General features: G+C 43.0%; 2 long non-coding RNA genes across 4 annotated transcripts in view; one reads left to right on the top strand and one right to left on the bottom strand.

Annotated features, from left to right (window-relative positions):
* The window catches only part of LOC139998802 (uncharacterized), a 44195-nt gene extending 25211 nt beyond the window's left edge, over positions 1–18984 (bottom strand). The window contains exons 1-2 of one of the 2 annotated variants that reach the window (XR_011803752.1): positions 18265–18984; positions 17267–17354 (exon numbers count right to left, since the gene is read on the bottom strand). This is a non-coding gene — a long non-coding RNA (uncharacterized lncRNA). Of the gene's footprint in view, positions 1–17266 lie in introns of both variants that reach the window. The other variant, XR_011803751.1, reaches the window with a different exon arrangement.
* Positions 11330–20963, top strand: LOC139998803 (uncharacterized). 2 transcript variants are annotated; one of them, XR_011803754.1, is made up of 5 exons: positions 11330–14273; positions 15407–15622; positions 16523–16592; positions 19899–20018; positions 20719–20963. It is a non-coding gene; the product is annotated as an uncharacterized lncRNA (long non-coding RNA). The 2 variants fall into 2 exon arrangements; XR_011803753.1 differs by lacking the exons at positions 19899–20018; positions 20719–20963 and having other exon boundaries at positions 16523–17273.
* Positions 20964–27004: the final 6041 nt, after the last annotated feature.

Consider the following 27004-nt stretch of genomic DNA (forward strand, 5'->3'; position numbering starts at 1 on the left):
TCAGATTCAATAGGAGCCTACAAATCCATTTACCTTTCCATGCACAAAAGCATAATACAAAAGCATGGATTGTTAAATCGCGTTCCCGTGTTTATGAACACTTGTCATTGTCTCTAGCTCTTAATACAGTTTGCAGAATGAACACACTACAACACTATTAGTAGGAATTCACCCATACGTAGACAAAAAGGAAGATGTTTCCTTTGGAAGTGTGTTTTTAATATATTGGAAAGAAAACTTGGCTTTGCTTTCATCCTGGAAGCATCATTCACTGCAGCAAGATTTCTTTACTGGACTGTGACCTTCTTCAGTCCTGTCTTTAGAGAAAATGCTTTGACCTTTTCTATGCATAAATTCCTTGAAAACCTTACATAGTAAAAAGCAATATGCTAAAAGCATAATTAGCTGTTGCTTCCTATCATTAAAGACAGAATCAGCAGAAGGGTAGTGTAGTCAATACCCTTTTGACATGTCATTATTTTGGTTCCCCTGAAACTTATTTAGTTTATAATAGTTTATTGTCTGTTCACCACTCTCACAGTGGTGACCTTTGATTAGGAATAAAGTTCTGTAGGAATGCAGATAGAATAATTTTATTGATTTTACATTTGGCAGAGTCTACGATTGGTAAAAGTTTTTTTCTATAACAGGGTTATAGAAAACAAGGGTTTTTCTATAACCTTCTTCATTCTCTGGCTTTCTACCCTTTGTCTTAGTCAAATCCCAGCTTCTGGGTCACTGTTCCAATAAAAAGAAGTAAAGAAAACATTTGAATTGAAGCTGAGGGCATTTGGGCACCAGCTTTTTGGTGGTAATTAAACATGAGAGAACATGGCTCTTTCTGTCTCTTCCTCATCTGCCACCTACTTTGCAAGACCATATGGGAGAGCGGATTTTATTCTTAGTCCAGAAGTGCTCCTCTGGTGTTCATAGAAGATTGTGTAGGAACAGAAGCCAGTCTTTTCCCACACATGTGTTTTCAGAAGGGAAGCATGTTTTCTCATGTGATAGGTGATCTGATAGATATACATGTAACATGTGCGAGACCTTTTGTCTGCAAATAAAGAACATTGTACATTTATTCACTTTTTATTTATTCACTATTATATTTGGAGAGCTTGGGGTGACTCGGGGAAAAGGTGCCAATTTGTAACTGCCAAGGTAGAAGAACAGAATACCAGATGAGCAGTACCTCTGCATCAATACCATATATATATAAATGACTTCAGAAATTTCCCAGATAGAAAGTCATTCTAGTTCCACAAAAACTGAGCTTTTTAACATTTTTACTTGCTTTAGAAACACCCAACAAACTGTAGCTTTTGTGTGTATGTGTATTCAACTCATAGCTGACAACACAATAGTTTGTTTGTTTGTTTGTTTGTTTTTTAAAAAAAGGAAATTCCCTATGCTGTAAGTCTATCCTTGAACTAGGACTTTATCGTGTACTTGTTGAATATTAAAAGTATTTTCTTTAAAACCCAACATGATTTGGGGGGGAGGTGGGAAGTGTTAACTTAAACAGACTTAATTTTCATATGCTTATGTTGATAACAGATGCAACAGTGGTGGTTCAGTATCTCCATGGTTATTCAAGAGCACAGACAAGCATACTTAAAGAAGCATCTTATAACTACATGGGAGATATATAAAAGGAAAACCTTCAAATCATGTTTTGTTTGCTAAAGGTCCCTTACTTAAACTTTGAAAGTAGAACCGCCTCTCTGCAGCAAGTTTGTTTATCTTAAACTTTAGATTTTATTATACTTGGATATACCAAAACAGAAAGAATGTGTTTTGTTGTTGTTGTTATTGTTGTTTGCTGTTGTTGCTGTTTTACCTGCTACTTCTGCTGACTTTTTTTTTTCCTCACATGTCCTCTGATAGCTCCACCTTATTATTTCACCCTAATAATCCTGAAAATATGTTTTTGAGTGTTATCTTGAGTGGCAAGGGCTGCTTGATGCTTTCTTGTGAAATAAATGCTCATCAGCATCCAGATGCCTTAGCCATAGGCAATCGCCCCATAATAGAATTAAGCAGATGCCCATAAGTAGAGAAAAACTTAATGTGAATAAGAAGATTGAATATAATGCTAGTATGCAATAACAGCAAAAAATTAATCGATGCTGGTATTTCTAAGAAAATATATTGGGAGGTGGGGGTGGGAGAAAGAGAGAAAGTGCAAACAGTTTATATGTATATATAGAGAGATAGATTTAATAAGGTGTTTGTTCCTTGCTTTCCAAGATACTTTCTCTAGATTTTTCTTTTTTTCTTTTTTTTTTTTTTTTTCTATTATTTTTTCCTAATGTCCACAACCATGTCCTATTTTAGCAGTAAAGCTTTAAACCAATTCCTAATTTCCTGTGCTTTGGAAAAAGATAAATAGAATTATTTTAGGCAAAAAATAAAATTCCAACTTGTGGTTCCAATTTTTAATCACCAGAAAGTCTAACCAATTTATCTATTTATTTATCTATTTGAATTATGGTGATTTAGTTTGAGCAGTTACTTTAATTAAATAGTGCTTTGAGCAATAGAAACTCTAATTTGCCATCACCGAGATTATTGTTAGTTTGGAACATGGGGTATCATTTAAAACCATTTAGTTGTTATAATTCAGTCTGAACTGTAACTATGGTTCTGCAAAACTTCTCTGGGGGTAAAGAGTTAGTTTTATTTGCATGTTCATGTTCAGAAGAAAAGAATGCAGTCATGTAAAAAATGTGTATAATGTTAAATGTTAAATATTTTTGAAATTATTCATTGACTCCTTTTTTTCTTTTTTTTTTTTTGGCATTTTTTGCATGTACATATTTTGAAATTTGAAATTTGCCAAGAAAATGATTTTTTATTCCCCTTTCTCTGAATTTATTGTATAATTTTGGCCTCAAAGTTAATTTATTTCATGACTACACTTATGAAGGTTATTTAGGTATAGGAAAATGTGATGCTTAGGAAGCTAATAATTTAGCAAATTAGTAATTTGATCAGATGAGATAGCCAGCATGTTTCTCACATATTGCAAAGAGCAGGTCATTATGTGGTATCATTGGGAAGATCATTAGCACTAAAACCATCTGGACAATGTTTAGCTGCATTAAAAATGGCAGACAAGGTCATGGGACATTCAAAGAGAGAGAAAAATCTTTGTAAGCCTCAGTTTTAAGATACAGAACTGATGCCATCTGAATTGATCCATATTGTACAATTTTGACTAAGTAGAGGATTCAGTGGAAGACAATAAATTGTGAAGAAAGATGCTCTAATGTGCAAGTCAGTATTCTTTTTAATCAAGAATGGAATAACTTATCTCCAACTTAGATACCATGAATAGTGATGGCGTTCAAAAAGAGCAGAAAGACCCCTAAACAAGTTCCATGCTAGAGGCCAGAGGCAGGTGCATCTGTGCCACATATCTCTCCTGTAAGATGAGAGCAGGGTGAACCATACTGTTAGCTGCAACTGCCTATGGGGGGTCTGAGCAAAGGCAGGGCAGGCAGTTTTACGGTATAGCTAAGGGGCTAAGTATTGGTTGCTTTCTAGTAGCCTTATTAAAATCTCTTTATGGAATTGATCTTATTCTGGATGTGTGCATAAGGCACGGGACAGCTGTTAATGACATCTCAGAGAAAGGCCAGAAGCTTCATGGAGCTGCTAACAGAGAAGGTCTGAGGACTTTAATACAGGCAAACCTTCCTGAAATATTGATTTTCTGCAGTGCATAGACTGACTTCAGATGTGGGCTGAAGCACAGAACTGCAAATGGTCTGAACAATTGCTGCTTGAGCATTTGGCAGACGAGCAACATCTGGTATTAAGAAGGGTTGGGACTATGGTAACTCAATATTATATTCCAGATGTACAGTTTAAAGCAACTGCAATCAAAGTGAACATTAGTGTTGTTCTCACGAGAATGGAAAGAGGGTGGGGAAGAAGGTCAAGATTACACGGTCAACACAGAAACTGAAGAGATCAATATTCTTCCCTTACAGGAGGAGATCTAGACTCTTGGTGTAAGTTTGATTAAGAACAGCAAGAATCAATAATTTAAGGTAGATCTTAGCAAGAAGAAAGGGGCAATATAAATAAAAATTTATCAGACTTTTACTATCTTTTTCACACACAAAGGATTGCTTTGTGTCTGAAGAATTTCCAAATCAAAGAAACTACAGTACACCTACTAGTCCACAAAGATGTTCATGCGAGAGAGGGGCCAGCTATGGCACCCTCACTAACATTAAAATCCTTAGTCTACAAAATGGAGGGCACAGTAGCTTACTATCACTGTTCCAGGTGACAATGGCCTGTTCCAAATTCAGGATGTCCAGGAAAGCTCTCTCTGATCTTACTTGACTAGTAGTTTCCTATCAAAGGAATCAACTATGGCAAATACCGCAAGTGGTGGTTATCTGTGCCATATTCTCTACCTTCAAACTCAACAGGTCAGGACCGATAGAACATTATAAGGCAATATTTAGCTCCGCAGGTCTTCTTAGTGATTCCGCCAATAAGACACATTTGTTTCATGATGGAATGAATCTGACTCATCTGCTTACAAGTCCTGGATTTCTTCAAATTCATTTTATTTTATACAGTGTTTACTCACCTGAAACATTCCATATCCTACCATATTAATTTATAATCATGAATAGTCAGTAAGTAGGTTATGCAAGAAAATTATTGACTGGGTTTTCTGGTCTGCGGAGTGGCCTTAAACTATCAGAAAACTGTTCAGAGGAAGTACCATCAACAAAGGGGAAATATTTAAAGGCAGAAGGCTCTTCCTTTGAAGACCACAGGGAATTTGTGCTCGACCAACCTCATTGCCTTCTATGATGGCATTACCAGCTGGGTAGATGGGGGGAGAGCAGTGGATGTCATCTACATTGACTTTAGCAAGGCTTTTGATACTGTCTCCCATGACATCCTGATAGCAAAGCTGAGAAAGTGTGGGATAGATGAGTGGACAGTAAGGTGGGCTGAGAACTGGCTGACTGGCCGAGCTCAGAGGGTGGTGATCAGTGGCACAGAGTCTGGCTGGAGACCTGTGACTAGCAGTGTTCCCCAGGGGTCAGTGCTGGGTCCGGTCTTGTTCAACATCTTTATCGATGACCTTGATGAGGGAATAGTGTCTGCCCTCAGAAAGTATGCTGCTGACACAAAGCTGGGAGGAATGGCTGACATGCCAGAAGGCTGTGCTGCCATTCAGTGAGACCTGGACCAGCTGGAGAGATGGGCAGAAAGAAACCAAATGAGGTTTAATAAGAACAAGTGTAGAGTCCTGCACCTGAGAAGGAACAACTGCATATATCGGTACAGGCTGGGGGATGACCTGCTGGAGAGGAGCTCTGAGGAGAAGGACCTGGGGGTCCTGGTGGATGACAGGTTGACCATGAGCCAGCAGCGTGCCCTTGTGGCCAAGAGGGCCAGTAGGATCCTGGCGTGCATTAAAAGGAGCGTGGCCAGCAGGTCAAGGGAGGTGATCCTCCCCCTCTTCTCTGCCCTGGTCAGACCTCACCTGGAGTACTGTGTCCAGTTCTGGGTTCCCCGGTACAAAAAAGACGGGGATCTCCTGGAAAGAGTCCAGTGGAGGGCCACAAAGATAGTACGGGGCCTGGAGCATCTTCCCTATGAAGAAAGGCTGACAGACCTGGGTTTGCTTGGCCTGGAGAAAAGATGGCCGAGAGGGGATCTCATCAACGTAAATAAATACCTGACGTGTGGGAGACAGAGGGATTTGGCCAACCTCTTTTCAGTGGTTTGTGGGGACGGGACAAGGGGTAATGGCCACAAGATGAAGCGCAGGAAGTTCTGCACCAACACGCAAAAGAACTTCTTCACGGTGAGGGTGACAGAGCACTGGAACAGGCTGCCCAGGGAGATTGTGGAGTCTCCTTCTCTGGAGATATTCAAGGCCCATCTGGACGCCTACCTGGGCAGCCTGCTCTGAGGAACCTGCTTTGGCAGGGGGGTTGGACTCAATGATCTTTAGAGGTCCCTTCCAACTCCTTCAATTCTGTGATTCTTTGATATCTAGAAATATGTATGTTGTAGTGCTCCATATTGCTTCTGCTGGAGGGCATCTAGATGGTGAACTTGTATCACAAGATGGTGCTTGTATCACAATGCAACTGCAATTTGTTTCTGTACAATCAATTTAATTTTCAGTCTTTGTTATTTTATGGCCTGCTAATAAGCTCAACAAAGACTGTTCAAACACCATGTGATCTAAAGTGTAAAGCAAAATGTTTTCTAATCTACACAGGTGGCTAGTTTTTCTACCCTCTCACATCTGTGCTGTGGTAGCCGTGTGACTTTGTTCTGAAGAAGAAGGTTGTCTGTATGGAAAAGCATAAAGACTGTATCATCTGAAAAGAGTTCTTGCATTAGTAGATACCAAATGGGATAATTATTTTTCAAAATTAGTATTTACTTTTAATATTGTCTACTGCTTCTATGAATAATGCCTGCTTCATAAAGTTTGCAAGTGTGAATCCAACAGTAAACTCTGGGAAATTTTGTATTGAGTAAGTTCACTTTTTTTTTTTTTTTTTTTTTTTTTTAAGAGCTCAGAATTAGAGGAGGTTATGTGATGTAATGAATTAGCACATTTTTTATTTTTCTTTCTTAGGAAATAAGCCTTAGGTTCATGGTTCACCCCCCACACATAAATACTCTTATTTAGGCTGAACTCATAAGCTGGTAAGTGTTTATGAGCTTGACACATTAACACAAATAACCCTTGTTTTGCAAAGCTTTCTCTTAAATATATGAGGGAGGTGAGGAGAGCAAATCAACACCAGTTTATAGTCACACACAAATAATAATAATAATAATAGACTATGAGATTAATACAAGCTGTCTTGCAGATATAAAATGTCTTGTCTCAGCAGATATAAAATGAAATAAATTTATGATCCCTATATGTAACATCTTTAGAGTTCACATAGAAAAAAAAAAGGAAGCTTGTTAGAATCTTCACACTTTCCAGAGTTTCTACCTTAGTTTCTACCTTAACATCCTATGAGTGCCAAATATTTGAAGCTCACCAGTGATCTCATGTTTCACCACTTTGGCAGCATGTATGTAAGGCACTGGACAGAATTGTGAGTAGATACCTGAGGTCTACTTGTTTAAGCCCCACAGGGTGTCTTGTTGTGGGGCTTCAACTCATGGTTTCAATTTTCATTTAAACTATAAACAGTTAACAATGAGTAAATTTAGGAAGCTGTTGGCTATTGACTAATGCGGCTACTAGCTGAAAACTGTGTGTGGCCTCCATATACACCTGTGTGGCATCCACACACTGACATTGCTGAACTGTCTAGCTATCTGAACATATACCAACCCTACTTCAGTGGTACCTCAAGTAAGGAATTACCTGGCAAGGGAGGTGAAAGATAAAGTTCATCATTAAAAAAAAAAATAATAAAAAAAATTATAATGACTACCACAACAACAAAAATTCTGAAAGATATTGAAAACTTCTCCCCAAATCAACATTAAAAGACTAGGGCCAGGGAACAACAACAACAAATGTCCCTCTGAATGCCTTCATATATCAGTTATCTACATGTAGATGTATAACATCTGCATTCTTGTGTTGTTAAGTGTTGCAGCCAAGCAAGGACTCCTTCTTAGGCCTTATCTGTCTCTATTTTGAGTGAGCTCATCTCATAAAAGAAAGAATCCTGTCAGAAAGCAGTGAAAGCTAGCTGCTCCCTAAAGCCAGGTAAGTCAGGAGATAGGTGCTGGTAACTGCGTCAGTAACATCAATACCCTCAGACACAGCAAGCAATAAGCCAGATCCAGTGGTACACAAGGAATCCAGTCAAGAGTGAAAGGAGACAGAGCCAAAGGTGAGACTACAGGCAATCTATAGAATACATCAAAGTGTACCATCCAAGAAGAAAAGCTGCCTGAAGCATGGGTCCAAAGACTGTCCAGGTTGAGACAGAACTGTAGACAGGCACACCTACAATATAATTCAGACAAGGACAGAAAGCCCAGGCCTGAACTTAAGTCTATGGAAGTGTGGGTATGGTCCTGAGGAGAGGCTGGTCAGGGACATAAAAACCTTTTGGTGCCCTCAAAGCCCTGACAGATCCTTCCTGTTGTAAAAACAAATCCAACTAATAAATAACATAAGTGCTAATTAATCTGAACTTAAAGTCTTTATATTGTGTCTAAATATTTAATGATTTCATTTCATACCTTAGAGCATTTCTATTAGTCCTAGCTCCCGACGAAAAATCATGCCTCCCAGATAGCATAGATTTGCAATGTTAGTGCTGTTTTTCATCCCATTTTTCTCTGAGAGCTCTAAATGCTTAGATTTTTTTTTTTTTTTTGGGGGGGGGGGGGGTTGGGGCTGTTTTATTTTTTTTTTTGTCTCTCAGTATTCTCATTATTTTGTCTTTCAATATTCTCATTATTTTGCTTACTATCCAATTAATATCTTGTACTAAATCTTCTATCAGAGCTATGTGATGCCTTAAACTCTCTTCGCAACTTTTGCCATTTTCCTTAAAATAATTGCAAATGGACAATTGGTGAAAAAATATACCTTGTTATTCACAGAAATTGTAGAGTAGCATTTGGTGTCTTTTTTAATGGCAAAAGCTTTGAAATTTAACTGTTAAATTTAATACAGTTAACATTTTGACTTTTCTACCAGTGAAAAGCAATTCTTAATAAATTTCCAGGTTTAGCTTAGAGAAGTACCATGAATTTTTAGTGTTCACCTGATACTTTTGGTAGTTAAATACATTATAGATATCAGGACTGTGTAGTTGAATAGTACACAACAGGACATTCACATATCACTATGTCTTTCCCTCAAGTTAAATCTTGACAGCCAAACTTATCCATGTTAAAAGGGGTATGATTTTCAGAGTAGTTAGCACTATGAACTTCTTATTCATACATGTGAAATTCCCAGGTTCTGAATATGGTGTTAGGGACCTTGTGTTGAAAAAGTTAGTTTGCCCAAATGCCTGAAACTTCTTGTGACTTTGTATAGTTGCTTGTGTCCAATGTATAGCATAACTTCAAGGAATTTCCACTTGTTCTACCAGTATAACTTCATTGGTTGTCTTAACTTCACTTAACTGTATTTGAGATTGCTGCGGTTTAACCTGGCAAGCAGCTGAGTGCACCACACAGCTGCTTGTTCACTACCCCCTTGCCTCTGACCCCATTGGGATGGGAGAAGGAATAAATAAATGAAAAAAAAAAAAAAAAAAAAAAAAAGTAAAAAAACTTGTGGGTTGAGATAAAGTCAGTTTAATAAGACAGAAAAGGAAGGGAAACAATAACAACAACAACAGAATATAAGAAAAGCAAGTGATGCACAATGCAAGTGCTCACTACTTGCTGGTCATGCTCAGCCAGACCCCAAACAACAGCCCTCCACTGCACTTGAGACAACTCCCCTATTTTTATTGTTCAACATGACACCACAGGGTATGGAACATCCCTTTCGCCAGTCTTGTCCGGCTGTCCTGGTTCTGTTCCCTCTCAGCTCCTGGTGCACTCCTCACTGGCAGGGCAGCACCAGAAGCTGAAAAGTCCTTGGCTCTGTGTAAGCACTGCTCTGCAGTAACTAAATCATTGGTATGTTATGACCAGTATTTTCAACCTAAATCCAAAGCACAGCTACCATATGAGCTACTAGAAAGAAAATTATCCCAAATGTAATCAGGACACAGACAAAATGATTGCTTACTCAATTAAAAAGAAGCAAATTGAGAAAGGAACTGGAAAATTTATTTGTCACATTAAATATATGCATTGCCTTTGTAAGGGCTAGTACGTAAGCTATAAATACAGCCTGACACCTGTGAGTTTTCATATGCAAGACCATTTTTTACCCAAGATAACAAAAAAAAAATTACCTACAGGAGGGCTATAATCAAGAATAGAAGAGATGCAAACTCCAAGAGAACTTGCTGAGCTAAAAGATTGAATCTATTTGAAATCTAATACATTTGCTGAGACACATTAGGTACTTCTTTGCATTTTATAATGCTTGCAATAATTGCTTAATTAACAGGCTATCAGTCTGCTTATTCCTGATAGTTTGTATGTGTTTATATGCACATGGTGGAAGTTTTGCACAATTTAATTGTTGATTTTAAAGTATTTGAATTATTCTTGCTGTATTAGTACCTACACGTTATTTAATATTTTATTTTTAATGTGTTGTTTGTTTTTTTTTAATGGTTTTTTGTTGATAATTTTTTATTTAATCTGATAATGTCTAGGCAATGAAACTTGTAGAGATCTGAGAAGAAATTTGTGTGACTGTATCTTATGTATTTTTTCTGTTGTGTTAGGAAGTCTTAGTTCATATACCTAATTCTAGTGACTCTGGATCATGAGGAATTTTTTCTTGGTATCCAACAGGGTTTAGGACATTTCTTTAAGAGATCCCCTATGTCTTACATGCTGTCTTGTATTTAGAATCATAGAATCATAGAATATCCTGAGTTGGAAGGGACCCTTAAGGATCATCAAGTCCAACTCTTGACACCGCATAGGTCTACCCAAAAGTTCAGACCATGTGACTAAGTGCACAGTCCAATCTCTTCTTAAATTCAGACAGGCTCGGTGCAGTGACCACTTCCCTGGGGAGCCTGTTCCAGTGTGCAACCACCCTCTCTGTGAAGAACCCCCTCCTGATGTCAAGCCTAAACTTCCCCTGCCTCAGCTTAACCCCGTTCCCGCGGGTCCTGTCGCTGGTGTTAATGGAGAAAAGGTCTCCTGCCTCTCGACACCCCCTTGCGAGGAAGTTGTAGACTGTGATGAGGTCTCCCCTCAGCCTCCTCTTCTCCAGCTGAACAGGCCCAGCACCCTCAGCTGTTCCTCGTACGTCTTCACAATGTTTCAGTAATAAATCACCACACAGACCCACAAATTACTTTACAAAGATCAGCAGATGGGCTGAGCGTATCTCTATAAAACTGCCCAGCAGACCTTCGCAAAAATAACTAAATGATCTTGCAAGCTGTTTAATTCATAAAATCTGTACTATGATGTGTATGCACCAACAAGGTATGATTAGCTTCACTGAAACATATGTTTAACTATTCCTACTTTTTGTGCTTGGCATAGAAATCTAAGTAGCTTCTTCTTAACAGCTTTTAATTAAGTAAGTAATTAAGATTTTTTTCTCATGTCATCTGCAAAGACAGGACTCTGAATAACACAAACATTTCTGTGTAACTATCCCTTGATCTTTGTGAACATTTTTACAAACAAGAGGAGAATTGATACACAGAACTCATGTGACACAAAGTTCACTTTTTATCATGCTTTTCTGCATGCAGTTTTTTATATCTTTTCTCTTGCTTTCCTTCCATTCATACTCCCTTACCACTCTTCAAATTTTATAGCCAGCTTTGATTCCAATTAAATTTACAAATGTAGGGAATTATTTGGATCATGAAGGGAAGAGAGAGAGGGGTTGTTAGTGTTTACATTACTCTGTACCCTGGCTGAAAATTCTGAAATTCTCTATAACTTCTTCTGTAGTTTATTCTACATAAGGCATACAAAAGGTAAGAGGACCAATATGTGAAAAAGTCCAGAGAGGACCAATTGCACTCACTGCAGCTCTCAGTATAGCAAGCATAGCAAAAGGTACTTACACATCTGGTATCTCACTCTATTTCATGAAAGTAACATGGTGAAGGTTGTATTTAATTCTGTATTCTTGTTTCCTTTCCTTTCTCGTTAGATTTACATTATAGTTAGATTTGCAACTCTGTACGTCTACACTGTTAGATCAAGCTCATTTAGTGATAATAGAGCAGAATGGCAAATTAGATTTGCACAACATTCAGGAAGGAAAAAATGACCCAGAGAAAGCACAAAGCAATATACGCCATGGCAAAACAATCAGCCAAAAATTATTTTAGAGTTTAAACACCAAGCTTCTTTTAGATTGTCTACATGGGATATAAAGAAGAGAAAGAAAACAAGAAATCCCTGCATTTTTCTGTCCTGTGGATTGAAGGCCTATCATGTTCTTTTTCTCCCCATCTCTTGGAATTTAAAATGAGGGTGCAAAATTTATGGGTTGCTTATATAGAAATTCACTCCATGTCCCCTACTTAAAAAAAATCCTGTTTGAATCTTCATTTTGTCTGCATTCATTGTTGAGAGTAATTTGCTTTGGCCTTTTATTGTAAAGTGGTATTGACAGAGTGCTCCCTTTATCACATTCATTCCCGCTTTACTATGGAGGCTGTGTCTGGAAGCTGTTTTTCAGGCACCCTGTTATGAGATATTGCTAACAAAATCAAAGCCATTAGAGGTAAAATTATTTTCTTTCAGCCATTATCCACATTCAGGGAGGTGACATTCTTTGTCTTAGAAAGCTGCCAGGCTTTTATAGTATGAATACCTCATTTTTAAAACTCATTTTCTGATCTTTGTTTATGAATTTGAGTTATTTTAACCATATATTTAAAAGCTGCTTTAAGTACTTTTTGAGAAGGAAATACAACTTATGAATGGGTGTCCCATTTCATTATGAAAATTTACTACACCACAAAAACAAAAACAACAAAAAAAAACAGAGTTTAATTTATGATGCTCTGTCAACTTCATTATTAGTGTCCCGTTTCTCTGATATTGCACTGAAAGGAGTAACAGAGGGAAATGTTTGTGAGATTTTGCAATATTTTTAACTATTATATGTAGGTGATTAGTATATAAAAAGCTGTTATTTTTTCCTCTTTCTACTTTTAATTTGAATTTGTCAGTGTTACCCAAAATTCCCTTTAGTTTTGTTATCGGTACACTGCATTTCTGATGTTAGTGATCCAGAAGAAAGTACAGTCAAAATGCAATGTGTACTTCATGAGAAAAATTAAAGGTATGAAGAATAAAAATATTAATGACTCAGCATGCAGAATCTCATTTTAAAGCATGGATCTGAGATGCTTCACTGATAACTAGGCCTGAGATGCTTCACTGATAACTAGGCCAGTGTGCCATTTACAAATAAACAATATTTCACTTTTTTATTAGAGCTTTCAAAACCATGTCTCATGTATTTCTCTCACTTTGGTAGCATTTTGCATAATATCAGTATCTTTCTAAGACTCTTCACCACTACAAAAATTGGATGATATTGATCTTTCCATGCGTCAATGTGATCTGTGTTTACTCTCTGAATATCTTTAACCTGCTGACTATAGGAAGTTTTTAATGTCTGCATTACAAGGACTGTGGCCATCAGGTCAAAGGAGGTGATCCTCCCCCTCTACTCTTCCCTGGTCAGGCCTCACCTGGAGTAGTCTCCAGGTCTGGGTTCCCCACTACAGAAAAGACAGGGATCTCCTGGAAAGAGTCCAGTGGAGGGCAACAAAAGTCTAGATATAAGGAAAACAAAATCAAAACATTCCTTCTCTGGTACCCATAAGAAAGTAACAGACCATGTAAGTAAGTAATGGACCATGCTGCTCAGACAAAATGTCCAGAAATCCCAGATCAAACTTGCTCCAACTGTAGCAAGAGCCCAAAGTCATCAATAAAAAGTCTTGTAGAAGATTTCCAGCAGAGGTAAATGACTATCTCTATAACTCTGCAGTACTGGCTGAAGTTGTCATTCTCTCAGCTCAGAGAAAAAGATTCAGAAAAAAATATGGCATGGAATATTCTGAATCTAGTAGGAGGGATAGTTTTTATGCACTTTAAAGAAAGAGAGTGAGATAATGCAATGCAATGCTTTGTGATGTGTCTTTAAAGGTGGAGAGAAACTGACTTAGCGTGAGTCTCATCATGGCAACCCTCATTTGTGTCCTGGCATTCATTTTCTACATCCATTTTGTATGCTAGGTAACGGAATAGAAAAGTGCACTGCTGCTTATAAAAAGGTACCAACATATATATATTTTTTCAGTGTTCAATAAAGACACATTACTTCTCTTTGCCCCTGTTATCCATAGCAAACTGATTTGTCAGTTTCTGAAACTCTTTTGAGACTTGGAAACTAACATGCAATGAAATATCCTTGAAAGATATTTGATCATGGTTGAACTGCTTGTGGTAAACGTTTGGCTGTAAAGGACTTTTTGATATTAAGCTCTTCTCAGTGTTCTGTGGAAAGTCGGTTAATTGGGTTCACATGAAAAAGATTTGATAATGGAGAGGCTGCAGGGGTGGTTTCTGTGACCAGAGGCCAGCAGCTGGCCCATGTCACAGCAGAGCCAGCTGAAGATGGCTCCAAAAAGGACCTGCTGCTGGCCAGAGCCAAGGTAGGGAGTGCTGCTGGGTGGGCTTCAGGGGAGCAGATTTAAGGAAGGGGGGAAAATACTGCTGTGCAACAGCAGCTGGGAGAGAGGATTGTGAAAGCGTGAGAGAAGCAGCCCTGCAGCCCCCCAGGTGAGCGCCGCAGGAGGGCAGGAGGTGCTGCAGGCAGGCAGCAGCAGTTCCCCTGCGGGCTGTGCAGGGAGAGGCCCCTGGTGGAGCAGGCTGTCCCCCTGCACCCATGGGTCCCACATGGAGCAGATCTCCACGCTGCAGCCCCCCCATGGGTGGAGGAGCCCCCGGTGGAGCAGGTGGCTGTGGCCTGGAGGAGGCTGCGGCCTGTGGAGAGCCCCCGCAGGAGCAGGCCCCGGGCCGGAGCTGCAGCCCGTGGAGAGGAGCCCACGTGGAGCAGGGGCAGAGAGGGACCGAGAAGGAGTGGTGGAGATGAAGTGCTACAGACTGACCACAAACCCCAGTCCAGTCCCCCTGTTCCCCTGTGCTGCACGGGGGGAGGAGCTGGAAGAGCTCAGATGGGGGGAAGGAAGGTGTTTTTGGTTTCTTTCCTTTGGTTCTCACTTGTCTAGCCTGGGAGTAGTAGTAGTTAGGCAGGAAATCTTACTGTCTCCCTATGCTGCATCTGCTTTGCCCATCACGATCCTTGTTGAGCGATCTCCCTGTCCTTGTCTCAACCCTTGAGCCCTTTGCATCGTATTTTCTCTCCCTTTCTCTTTGAGGAGGGGGAGGGAGAGAGTGGCCGTGATGGAGCTCGGCTGCCCACCCACCGAAAAGCACTGCAGCTGCAAAGTACTGGAAAAGTTTTCAGAAGCAACAAGGTGTTTAACAAGGAAATGTATAGTTTCCTTTTTCACGCTTCCTAAATAATTGGGCTTATTTCATATTCCCAACTCGGAGGAGGAGAATTGTTGATTTCACCTTCTTTTTTCTTCCTTGGAAATCAAAGGTGAACAGCTCTAAAAGGAAGGGGAACGTATCAGAAGCAAGCTTTTTTTGGCTTGTAATCCTTTCTTAAGGAAAAGATTTCTCACACACCTTCCCCAGATGTAGGGGGGCAGAGAATAATTTTGGAACTACTCCAATTAAAGTCAGCTTGGGGAGAGTGGGACTTCTCTACTTGTTTCAGAGACATTCGCATTAGCAAGAGAGAGTGTTGTGTTGCCGCTGCCAGGGGCCTACGGTGATGACTTCAGAAACAGAATTGAATGATGTCACTGTGACACCTTGGTAACAGCTGCCTCTGAGCAAGTTTAGCGAGGAGGGACAGAGAAGTGTGCTGGATGAAACCACGTGAGGACTTGTGGATCCCACGTTGAGGTGCATCGAGAGGGCCCACCCTTCTGTAAGTGTTTGGATGCTTCATTTTAGATTTCTGTAGTTTGTGTAAAGTCCTTTCACAAGCATGAAGTTTGGTACTTTGGCTCAGGGATGTAGCTGCACAGAGTGACAGGTGCACCATGTGGCTGAGGGCCTCTGCACGTTCTCTCTTTCCCACACACGATCAAGAAAGAAGGGTAGACAAATAAGAGTGTGCTGTGGTCCTGCCATAGACCTCAAGTACTACAGCATAAACAAGAGACTTAAAAGTAGCCCATCACATGAAACTTCAGGACAGCAATGCACTTCATCAGCTGGTCTGGCCTGTTGAGTGGAGTGTCTCAGGATGGAGTGTATGAAGATGCACTCCATCTGCTTTCAGATTAGCACTTGCAGTGAGCAAGCTGCCTGGCCTTAACATTTTTCATTCCATTTTTCACCCGACTTTTGCTGGTTCTTCTTGGTCTATGTTTCACCCATCTCCCTGCCCCAGAGCGACACAAGTAAAGCTCTTAAGCAATTGCTAACCTGTTCTCAGTGCTCACGAGTCCCAAATCACTCATTTTACAATCTATAAACCATGGCAGCTGGCACCTAGTTGGTACACGGTGACACTGCACACGTTGGCAGTGTCGTCAGGAGCTGCAAAGTCAGGGCTGTGGGGGTTAAGGGAAAACCACACATCAGTTTAGCAACTTGGCTCCCGTAGGATACTTCCTACGGCAGGAGTTTCAGCAAAGCCACTCAGAGGGACCTGCTGGCTAATTCAAACGGGACTTCTGCTGGAGCAGTCAGAAGGCAGCAGGAGATATCCAGTGGGCATCGCTGTCAGTCTGTGGCAGTTTGGGGTCCAGGTATCAGTGGTTAGGTGGGGTTTTCTCTGCTTCACTTTCTCCAAAGCTGTGAAAAAATATTTCTTTTACAGCACTGTACAGTCCCACGTTAAGGATGGAACCAGCTGCATCAACTTCCAGTACGACGGTGTTGTAAAAAAGGTGCCTTTGGTGGTCAGGAGCACAACAGCTCTGCTGATGTGTTATTTAAGTGTGTTCTTACATCTGAGTTTCCTCATAGCAGTATGTAGCTGAGGGGGTCCAACTTTCCCAGGGAAGATTTATGGTTTTTCTCCTACCAAGCACCAGCTCAGTATACAAAGCTCTGTTAATAACACCCAAGCATGTAGATGTTAAACTGAAACTGCTTTTAAACCTAGTTGTTGTTACAAAAATAGCTTAATACACCATCTTCAGAGGGTAAAAATTCACATGGAAGTACAGAAAAACCCAGAAGCGCTTCCTGAGCTTCAGTTTACCAACAGCACCATCGGATTTAGATCGTGGCCTGGCAGCCAGGATGCAGGGTCTGTAAGCATTGCTGCGATGTGGAAGTGCCAAGGCAGGTTTCTGGCCTGCCCTGACTAAAAGACCTTTTTTTTTCATACAAACAGCGTGCCAGGTACGCTGTAATGCCAATGTGCCAGGTCAATAGAGGATGTCAAACAACAGAGGCGTTTATCCTAATTTCTGGCATGAAAACACTTTTAACAGCATTCTTTTCACCAAGAAACCCCTCTCTATCTTCTCCAATACTCCAGGATCTGCTGCAGCTGCAGCAGCCGCGCTGCTACAACCCACATCTTTGCCAAATCTTTTCAATAATTGTGCTTTACCTCGGCAATGTTGAGGTCACTCCTCTTCCTCCTCCAGCTGAGGAAGCAGCTCGCTGGCTCTGCCACACCGCAGGTGCGGAAGCGAGAGCTGGGAACACAGGAGTCAAACTCTCAGTGCTCACAAAGCCACCAGGGCACAGGCCTGACACAGAGGCACCCCGGATCCGCTCTCCCTCCCCGCTGCGAGGCTCGCAGCAGCCCCGACCCGAAGCGCACACAATGCTTCGCATGGTGATGTCACCGCTGATTCTGAGTCCCCAGGTGAGGATCTGCCTCACCACTCTCAACGCTGGGGTTGGGTTTTGGTTTTGTTTTTTTTTTTTTTTCTTTTAAACATTCACAGCTTATGGGAAACCATCAGGTAAACCACAGATCGCTAGGGAAGAAGTCCCACACGAGGGAAGAAGTCCGTGCTTTTCTTCCAGGCAGTGTCACGTGCTTTAACACGCCGCGTTCGACAAAGCAGCTCTCCCCGTTTTGCTCAGTGGCAACAGGCACGACTGCAACGCACACAGGTGTAGGCAGCACCTGCAGGTCCCAAACCCTTAACCGGTTTGTAGAAAGCACCAATTTTTGAAGTAGTGGTTCTCCCTTAATCCATGACCCCTTCTTTCCTTTATTTATAACGGGTGGCTCTCCTCCATTTTCCTCCTCAGTGTCTGAGCAGACACTGGGAATCGTTTCTGGAGGAAGGGCACTGCTGAAGCTCCTACATCTACTCTCCGAGAAAAGAGAGTATGTCAAAGAATACAGATTTCCTTTCTTTTTCCCTTTTGAAATACAATTTCTGAAATCAATGCTGCCGCCTGGCAGCAAATACCTACGGGACTAAAGAGGATTCCTCATCCTCACTGTAACGTTGTAGTTAACCTCCCAACGAACCCATCTCCCCAGGAAGTGGCCATTTGAGATGGGAAGGGGTAGAGCAAGAGGAAGCTCTCCTTAGCCTAGCTCTTCTCCCAACACCACCTTGCCATCCAGCACCAAATTCAATTCACCTGCTCCGCCCGATCAGTCGAACGGGCGTCCGACGCTGGCACATGCCACAGCGGTGTTTCTGACGTGGCTTAAATCACCTATCCGCAGAATATCTCGGCTCCGTACGCTCCAATAATGCAGTAGTTGAGAAATAATGCCCAGAGCTCACACTCTGAGTGCAGCCCAACAGCACCGAAGCACCGGGAGGCTAAACATTCCCAACCTGGCAACAAGGCTGACCCAAGCAACAGCACGGAACCCTTCTGCACCTTCAGCGTGGAGATCAGCGGAAGGAAACACAGATTTTTCTTTTCTCCTGGGGCTGCACCGCTCAGGGCCAGCAGAGCAGTGCGTCCCCTTCCCTTCTCTGTCTGTGCCAAGATCGTGCCTCGTCTCTCGAGTCCTGCCCGTGATGGTGCCTGGCCTCAGCCCCTTGAGGCGGCCATTCCTCCACCACCGCAGCTCTCTTGGCAAGCTGCGAGTCATTTTATGTCTTGTCACAGCTTTCCAGAGCCAGGCACACAGGTCCTGGAGAAGGCTGGGGCAGGACAAGCCTGCTTTAAGCCCCAAACCTGCCTCCTTTACTGTCTCCTCTCAGGCCAGGCCTACCCTCCGGGCCCAGCAGCACTCATCCTGCCTGCCCCAGGACCCGCAGGTTGCGCCCTGTGGTAGCAGCAAAGAGCCCCCCAAATGTCTGTCCTGGGGTACACAGGGGTGAGGCAGCCCCGTCACTGCACAGACACCCATGGGACACGTCACCAGAGCCGCTATCGGCTTGGCAATTAAGGACGTGGGAGAGGAGCCCACGTCACGCAAGCATTCGTGGCTGCCCTGGACAAAGAAAGAAACAGTGGCTGTTTTTCTCCCCATTTAAATAGCTAAAAGCACCGCTAGCAGTTTCTTTCTTTGCGTCCAGCCTGTACTACGTTTAAAGAAAGAAGCAGCTTCTGCTGAGGAGGTGGAAGATGCTGTCAGCAGAAACACCGTGCCTAGAATGCGAGCAGGGAAGACAGCGATGCTGCGAAATAAAGCTTTTACAGCCGCTTCAGATCAGTTGGCCTGGGCTCCAAGGGTCAGACACCCAGCTGGGAAGATTGAATTTCCTCCTCGATAGCCTTGCCCAGCTCAATCTTGCCATCCTGACTTGGCTCCAGAGAAAGCCTCTTATTAAAGGCACAGAGAAACAATAGCTTCTCGGCCAAAAACTAGGAGTTCAAGCAATCCAGTGAAAAAGCTGTGCTTGGGAACAAGAACGTTTCAGAGGCTAGTTGATTTTAGTTCTCATCGTCACTCGTGTCATGGCAAAGGGCCTCTACAGAGGCAAAAGAGTCTCAGCACTGAGGTAGGACATAGCTCAAACACCAGCCCCAGAAGGTGGAGATCATAGCCTTGACTCACCCTAAAGGCATCGCAGAAAGGGCACCAGGTAAGAGGACAAGGAGGGTTTTTGCTCTAGGGTTAGTTTGTCACATAGCCCAGGAGCCACTGGCTTTGGCTAGCATTTGACAACTGATTCTGGACCTTGAATGGACGAAGCCATACTCTGCCTCTGAATAATGAGGCTTGCATAGAGAGAAAACCCACACTGCCTATAGGGACTCTGTCATAGCAGTGGGCTTGCTTCTTGATCCCCATCCCTCTTTCCACCCTGCAGGCCCTACTTGCACGCTCTGCCTTGCTCAGATGGGAAGCTCAGCCATTCATCCAGCACCACGAGAAGATGTGGGATTGATTTCACAAGCTGGTGGACACACTGAGGACGTCACAGTTACATGTGGGCACATTTTATTCTCTGGATGCACTCGCGCATTGTTTCTGCTCAACAGCCAAAGCTTTATTGATTCAAAACCATTTCCCTTCTCCCCCACCCCCAGCATGTTTTTATTTATTTATTTATTTATTTATTTATTTAGTATATGTATCCCTTTTCCCACCCCTCAACTGCTCGTCCACTTCTGATTTGAGTAATATCTCTGCTTTCTCAGAAGAAGCTAACTGACAATTCATTCATTTTTTTTTTCTCCCAAGAACCATATAAATTACATGCAAAACATTGTACATAGAGATTAATATCAAAATGCAATACAGATCAGGTGCACTTTAAGCTGGACTCTAGGATATGGCAAACACACCAGGGTACATATTGCTTTGAAACCACCATTTTTTTTTAATGTCATGCATACCACATAATATTCAGTCTTTTGTTTTGTATTTTTCTGTTTTTATACAAAAATACCAGTGCTTATTATACTAGTTACTGGAAAAGAAAAAAAAATCAGATCTGTGTGTCCTCTTCAAATCAAAATTTTGTTGTGAGAGCACTGGATAAATATATATACACACACCAACAAGTGTCATAAGCTTTGCCTTTGCTGAAGGAAGATAAATAGTACCAAGAAAATCTGTCTAGTTTGTTTTACAGGCTTGTCTTTCTCAGTATGGAACAAACTGACCTCCCTGGTCTAACTTTGCAGTTGCCTATTCTGCCTTTGTCCTGGAGAGAAGAGCAAGAAAAGAACAGATCTATTTTTGCACTCCAAAAACGCATTAGAGGAGGATTATCACACCCACCTAAGGGTACTTCCTTGTTTGTTTATAAAGCACCAAGTATTTCTCTTGGACAGAGACTGTTGCTGGCTTGCTTTGTGCCTTCCATTTATAATAAAGATATTATAAAAAAGATATTATAAAAAAGATAATAAAGATATTAAGATGCTTACCCCTTGTTTTTTACCCTCCTCTTTGGGTCCAAACACCTAGATGGAGGGTGCAAAACAACACTTTTGAACCCAGACCCTGAGCTGCAGAGTCCAAAGGCCCAGCTTTCAGCTCCAAAGCCTGACTTGGAGATACAAGACACGCCCTCTCCTCCTCCTCACTGCCTCTTGCCTCCTCCCCTCCTGATATTTTAACCATCTCAAACCTCATTATTAGGGCCCCATGCTTCCTTATTTCACCCCAAATCCCTATGTTCAGGGTCCACAACCTCCACTTGGTATCTGAACTCTTCTTCTGATTGCCTTATCCAAGGCAATCAGAAGGGCACCCCTCCTTTTAAATTCGCAAATCCTCATGCTAGGAGCCGAGGCCTGAATTTTGGGGTCCAAACATCCATTTCGAGGAAGCAGAGAGTGGAGGGCGGGCCGCACTGTCCACCATTTTTAGGCCACAGCATCACATATTAGGGCAGAAAGCCTCTTCCTTGGGCTTGAAAGCCTTGTCTGAAAGGGTAACCCCTCCTTTTTAGTGGCTTTTTCTTGCTTACACATTAATCTTACAGACCAGGCTGCCACTTACAAGGAACAAACCCCTATTTTTAGGGTCACAATTTTATTATAACCTTATTATTGCCACATCAGGGCCCAGGGACCATCTCTGGAACCGGGAGCAGGGCCTCTGTGGCAGGTCCTGTCCCAACGGACACAACGGACCTGGTTCCCTGCAATGCGGACTTCTTAGATGGCGAGGCCTTATTGGAGAGGAACAGCCCTCCTTTCAAATTCCCAAATCCTCATGCTAGGAGATGAGGCCTGAATGTTAGAGTCCAAAGCCTCCTCTTTGGGTCCAAACACCCATCTGGAGGGATCAAAGCATCACTTCAGGATCCAGACAGAGGAAGCGGGCTGCGCTGTCCATGATTTTTAGGCCCCAGCATCACATATTAGGGCAAAAAGCATCCTCCTTGGGCTCAAAAGCCCTTTTTAGAGAACGAACCCTCCTTTTCCGTGCCAGGATCATCATTTGCTGAGTCAAGGCCTGACAGTCACATCCCAAAGGCTCAACCTGAGAGCCCAAAGCCTCTTTTTTAGCACCCGGAGCCTTCTCCTTGGGACTCAAAGCCTCAGGTTGGGGTACAAAGGCTCATTTTCTGGGTTCAAAGCCCCATTTTAGTGTCCAGAGACCCCCATGCTAGGCTCTAAAACTTCATTCTTCATGGCTGACGTCTCATGCTCAGGCTCCAAACCCTGATTTTCAGGGCCCAGACGCTGCTTTGGGATCCTAAGCCCCCTCCTGATTGCCTACCTACTCCTTTGTAGGGCCAAGAGTCTACTTTTTGGTGACCAAAGCCTTAATATTAGGGCCCAGAGACCCACCTCTTGAATTCAGAGCCGCCTTCTTGGGGCCTTCCTCATTAGGGCCAAATGCCTCATTTTCACCCTATAACCCCTTCTCTTCAGGGCTAAGAGCATCTTTTGCGGATCCAAACCCTTTTTCTCACCCTTCCTTTGCAGCTGAGAAGCATACAGGCATGGCACCAAGGCTCCTCTGTATAGACCACAGCCTTGTTCTTAAGCACCCAGCTTTCAGGACGTTTTCAGGACAAGAGAGCCTATAGTTGGGATCCAAAGCTGCCTTTGCTTACACGTCAATCCTACAGAGTAGGTTGCCATTTCCAAGGGGCAATTCCCTATTTTTAGGGTCCACAATTTTATTATAAGATGCAATGCGTCCTTCTTAGATGGCAAAGTCGTAAGTGAGAAAGCCCTGCTTTCAAATCCCCAAATCCTCATTCTAGGAGCCGAGGCCTGAATTTTAGGGTCCAAACATCCATTTTGAGGAAGCAGAGAGTGGAGTGTGTGTAATACACAATAAATGTTTGTTCATTGTCTTTTGTAAAAACAAGGAGTTCTGTTTGAGGAACGGGAGTTGTGAAAACTCCCTGCTGAAGTAAGGAGCTGTATAATGCTTGGCTAGACACTATGAAAATTCCATTGCTTAATGTAACAAAAAAGAGAATCCTCTCCCCTTCCCTCCTTCTGCATCTCAGTAGCCTCTTCTGTTCAGAAAACACAGCTGCAAAGTTCATGTAACCATCTCCTGATAAGTTGTTAAACTAGTGTATCAACATCTTGCCTTCCTGTCTCACGCTGGGCCAACATGACCAAATAAAGAAAGAAGTTGAACCACAATGCTGAGGAAGACTACGGCCTTCATCTTCATGACCACCAGAGGGACAGAGACGACCCCCTAGCAACAGTGCGCGCAGTCGCAGAATATACCAGGATGTGCTGCGTAATCCCGGAATTACCAAGATATAAAAAGGGACCCTGGCGGTGTAAAATTACGTAAAAGAAAGACAACTGTCATGTTGTGGTCTGATAGTTTCTGGGAGAAAGCAGAAACCCAGCAATTCTGTCTTTCCTACTCCTCCAAACCAATTCCGTTGACAACTCTGAATGCTTCCAGCTAGAAAAAAAAGGAAGCATGAAGTGGAGGGCTCCTTGCCATCACTGTATTTCTGGAGCAGATTTCTGGATAGTCCCCGCAGCCAGCTGTAGGGCCTGTGCCAGGCTTGGAGTGGCTGCAGGGAACATGCCAGGGGCTCGAGGTGCTGCAGGGAACATGCCAGGGGCTGGAGGGGCTGCAGGGCGAGTGACACGGGTTTGAGGGGCCTCAGGTCCCAGCGCAGTGGTTGAAGTCGATGCAGGGAACATCAGAGTTGTTGGAGGGGCTGCAGGTAAAATGCCAGGGGTTGCGGGGGCTGCAGGGTGCTGAGTCACAGCTTTGCATCAGGTCAAGACGCATTTTCCTAGAACCATCCATTTCCTCCTGAAGGGGCTGAATAGCATGGAACGGTCTTCAAAATGCACAGAGCAGACCCCAGCAAACGTAGGGATGCTGCTAGCAAGTAGGGAACTTTTTTGTTGATGTTGTTAACATTGTTTCACGACAATAGATGCAAACATGTATCTTGAGTTGAGGGCAAAGGTGACCTTGGATCTGAAGCACACAGGCGTTCACTAATGTCCCCCCATCCGGAGTGAATCCACAACGACTCGGAAGGAAAACTAAAGTCCAAAGCAGTGCACTGGGATAAAGAGAGTTTAATAGGGTAGAAAAGGAATAAAAACAATATAATAAATATTAATATTTATAATTTATAATATAATAACGTATAAAAATTGTTTAATTAATAAGATTAAATAATAATCATCATAATTTTATAGTAATAAAACAATGCCATACTGTACAACACAGTCAAGAAAGTGGATTGAATGCAATAAAAATAAAACCCATTTTTCCCATCCCAATGAGTTCCTATCCCCATCATCACTTCCCATCCCACTGATCATTTCCTATCCCAACAACGTCCCAGTTCTGATCCCAAGGCTGAATTCCCAACTCCCACCCACCCATCCAGCCAGCCATGCACCCATTTTCTGCATTTTCAGGTCACAAGACTCTGATGAAGGCCACCTCAGCCTTTTCCCCGAAAAAAAAGCTGCTCTTTATTGTGAAAAACTTCACTTTTGCACAACACTGCAGACCCAGCCAAGATGGTCCTGCAAGACAAGGTGAAACAAACATACAAAACCCATATGGAGGTAAATTGGTTCATCTAAACAAATTCCTACCACGAAATCCTGATCCTCAATCTCAGCACCGATGAAAAAAGAGGATACAGTTCCCTCCTCCAAGGTCCCTCTCTGCCCCTGCTCCCCGTGGGCTCCTCTCCATGGCTGCAGCTGCGGCCCGGGGCCTGCTCCTGCGGGGGCTCTTTTTTGCACCTAAGTGCTGTTAACCATCCCAGGCATTTGTTGTTCACATGGTGAATAAGTGCTGTTTTGGATTTACAGAGATAATCTGTAGATTTGGTTCCAAAGGGGTTGAAATTCAGGCAAGGCAGTGAGAGCTTTGTGGGCTGCAGGAGAACCAAAATGCAGGAACTGTCAGGGCTCATCCTCACCCGTGACCAACTCTCATTTGGTCTTCTTTGGAGAGAAAGCCAAGCCAGCCAGATGGCTTCCACTACTTCTATGGGAGTGACATTGGGATTGATCTTTAAAATGAAATGAAGCAGAAGGCTGTGGGTTCTCCAACCTTCAAGATATGCAGCACTTGGCTGGGAAGGTTTCTTCCGTTCCTATGGATTTGAAGAATTAGGGCTGAAAGAAGCAGCAGGACCCTAGGGCCATATTCTGTCATCTCTATGGAAACTCCTGACGGGAATTACCTCCCTACTGGTGTCAAACTGCAGGCAGGCAAACGGGTGTGGTCTCCTCTCTGTGCAACTCCCCAATCCATGGTGTCTCTTTGCATGTGTGAAATTGCATGTGTATAGGGGGTGTGGTGGCAGAAGAGTGAAAGCCTCTTCTGATGGCTCCTAAAGCTGTGAGTCTGACCCTTCTGTGACTGTGCTGAAAGCGATCCTGGGGATAGAAGGGAGAGTGATCCAGCTGCACATCATGAGACGGGGAAGAGACAGAGGCTCTGGCGTGCACTGCTGACTGGTTTGCCTCGGTGGGGTTGGAGTGAGGAAGCTGTACCCTCCTCTGTTAGCACAAAGGAGAGGAGTTATTCCACGCTATTTTTCCTCCTCTGTGTATGAATGGACAGACTGCACAGTTGGTTAAGGCCGTAGCTACTGAAGACAAGAACTCGATTGTCTGCTGCTCTTCAGGCAGAAGGCAGAAGGAATCAAGAGACAGGACTGGCTCTGTCTGCATACTGCAGTAGACGCACTTTTTTGCATCTTCTGTGCGTGAAAAAGTATGTTTTAATTGATAAGAATCCCAAGGGCCTAGAAATACTGCAGTTTTAGGATAAATCTGGTATAAACTGAGTGTCCTGAGGATTTTGAGTACTCCATTTCCGTGGCCAGACCAACAGAAACTCCAGGGCAATAGGAAACACAACTTTCTCTCTCTTATCCTAAATTTCTCCACTTGTTATCTCCTGACCAGCAATTTACAGGAAAGTTACAGGAAAGTGAGGGAAAATATTTGAACTATTTATACACCAGTGCAGGTGGTGCCATGTTAACTTCACTCTTTTGCAAGATCTTGTTTGCTAACAGCAAGTTATGGCCCCTAGGGATGTTTTACCTTGAGGGAGGGAATGGGGGCACACCAAAACAAGTAGAACAAGCAAAATACTGTGGGGTGGAGCTGACAAAACAACAAACAAACAACAAAAAAACAACTACCACCACAGACCACCCACTAGTGCCGTGCTTTTCATACTGAAGTGAGGAAAGAGCAGAGCATCCTTGCAGTAACTTCATGCCTCAAAACCCTCCTTTGTCACTCTTCCTGCACTTGTGTAACAGTTGCTTGCAGGTCTGTTTCCTTTCTTATTTCAGGACTGGAAGATGGCTTCATGGACAAAACAGACTTGGCTTGGGGAAGAGTAATTGAATTTATTGCCAACTGATCACAAAGTAGGACAGTGAGAATTTAAAAACTTTAAAACCAACCAACCAACCAACCAACCAACCAACCAACCAGAAAACCACCTCGCCACACTACCTCCATCCCAGGCTAAACCTCAGTCTTGATTCTTCTATCTATTTCCCACGGAGCAGTGGGGGGTGGTTGGAGGATGTTGGGGACTGGAGGTTGCAGGCTCTGCTGCTCCTTCATCGTATTTGGCAATTTTATTGATGGTAGCGCTCCCCACCCCTCCCATCCCCTCTTTTCCCTTCCCTCCACTCCCCTGCCCTCCCCTATGCTCCCTGTTCTTTCTGACCAACAGTATGATAGATTCGGGTGGGTGGTCAGCACGTGGGGCTACGGAGAGGACATGTACACAAAGATTTGGCTCCAGATCCAAAATGTCATGTATTTGGCAATTTTATTTATGGTAGCACTCCCCTCCCCTCCCCTCCCCTCCCCTCCCCTCCCCTCCCCTCCCCTCCCCTCCCCTCCCCTCCCCTCCCCTCCCCTCCCCTCCCCTCCCCTCCCCTCCCCTCCCCTCCCCTCCCCTCCCCTCCCTACCCTTCCCCTTCCCTCCCCTCCCCTCCCCTCCCCTCCCCTCCCC

The sequence above is a fragment of the Anas platyrhynchos genome, chromosome 16, assembly GCF_047663525.1.
Source record: "Anas platyrhynchos isolate ZD024472 breed Pekin duck chromosome 16, IASCAAS_PekinDuck_T2T, whole genome shotgun sequence".
Taxonomy (NCBI): domain Eukaryota; kingdom Metazoa; phylum Chordata; class Aves; order Anseriformes; family Anatidae; genus Anas; species Anas platyrhynchos.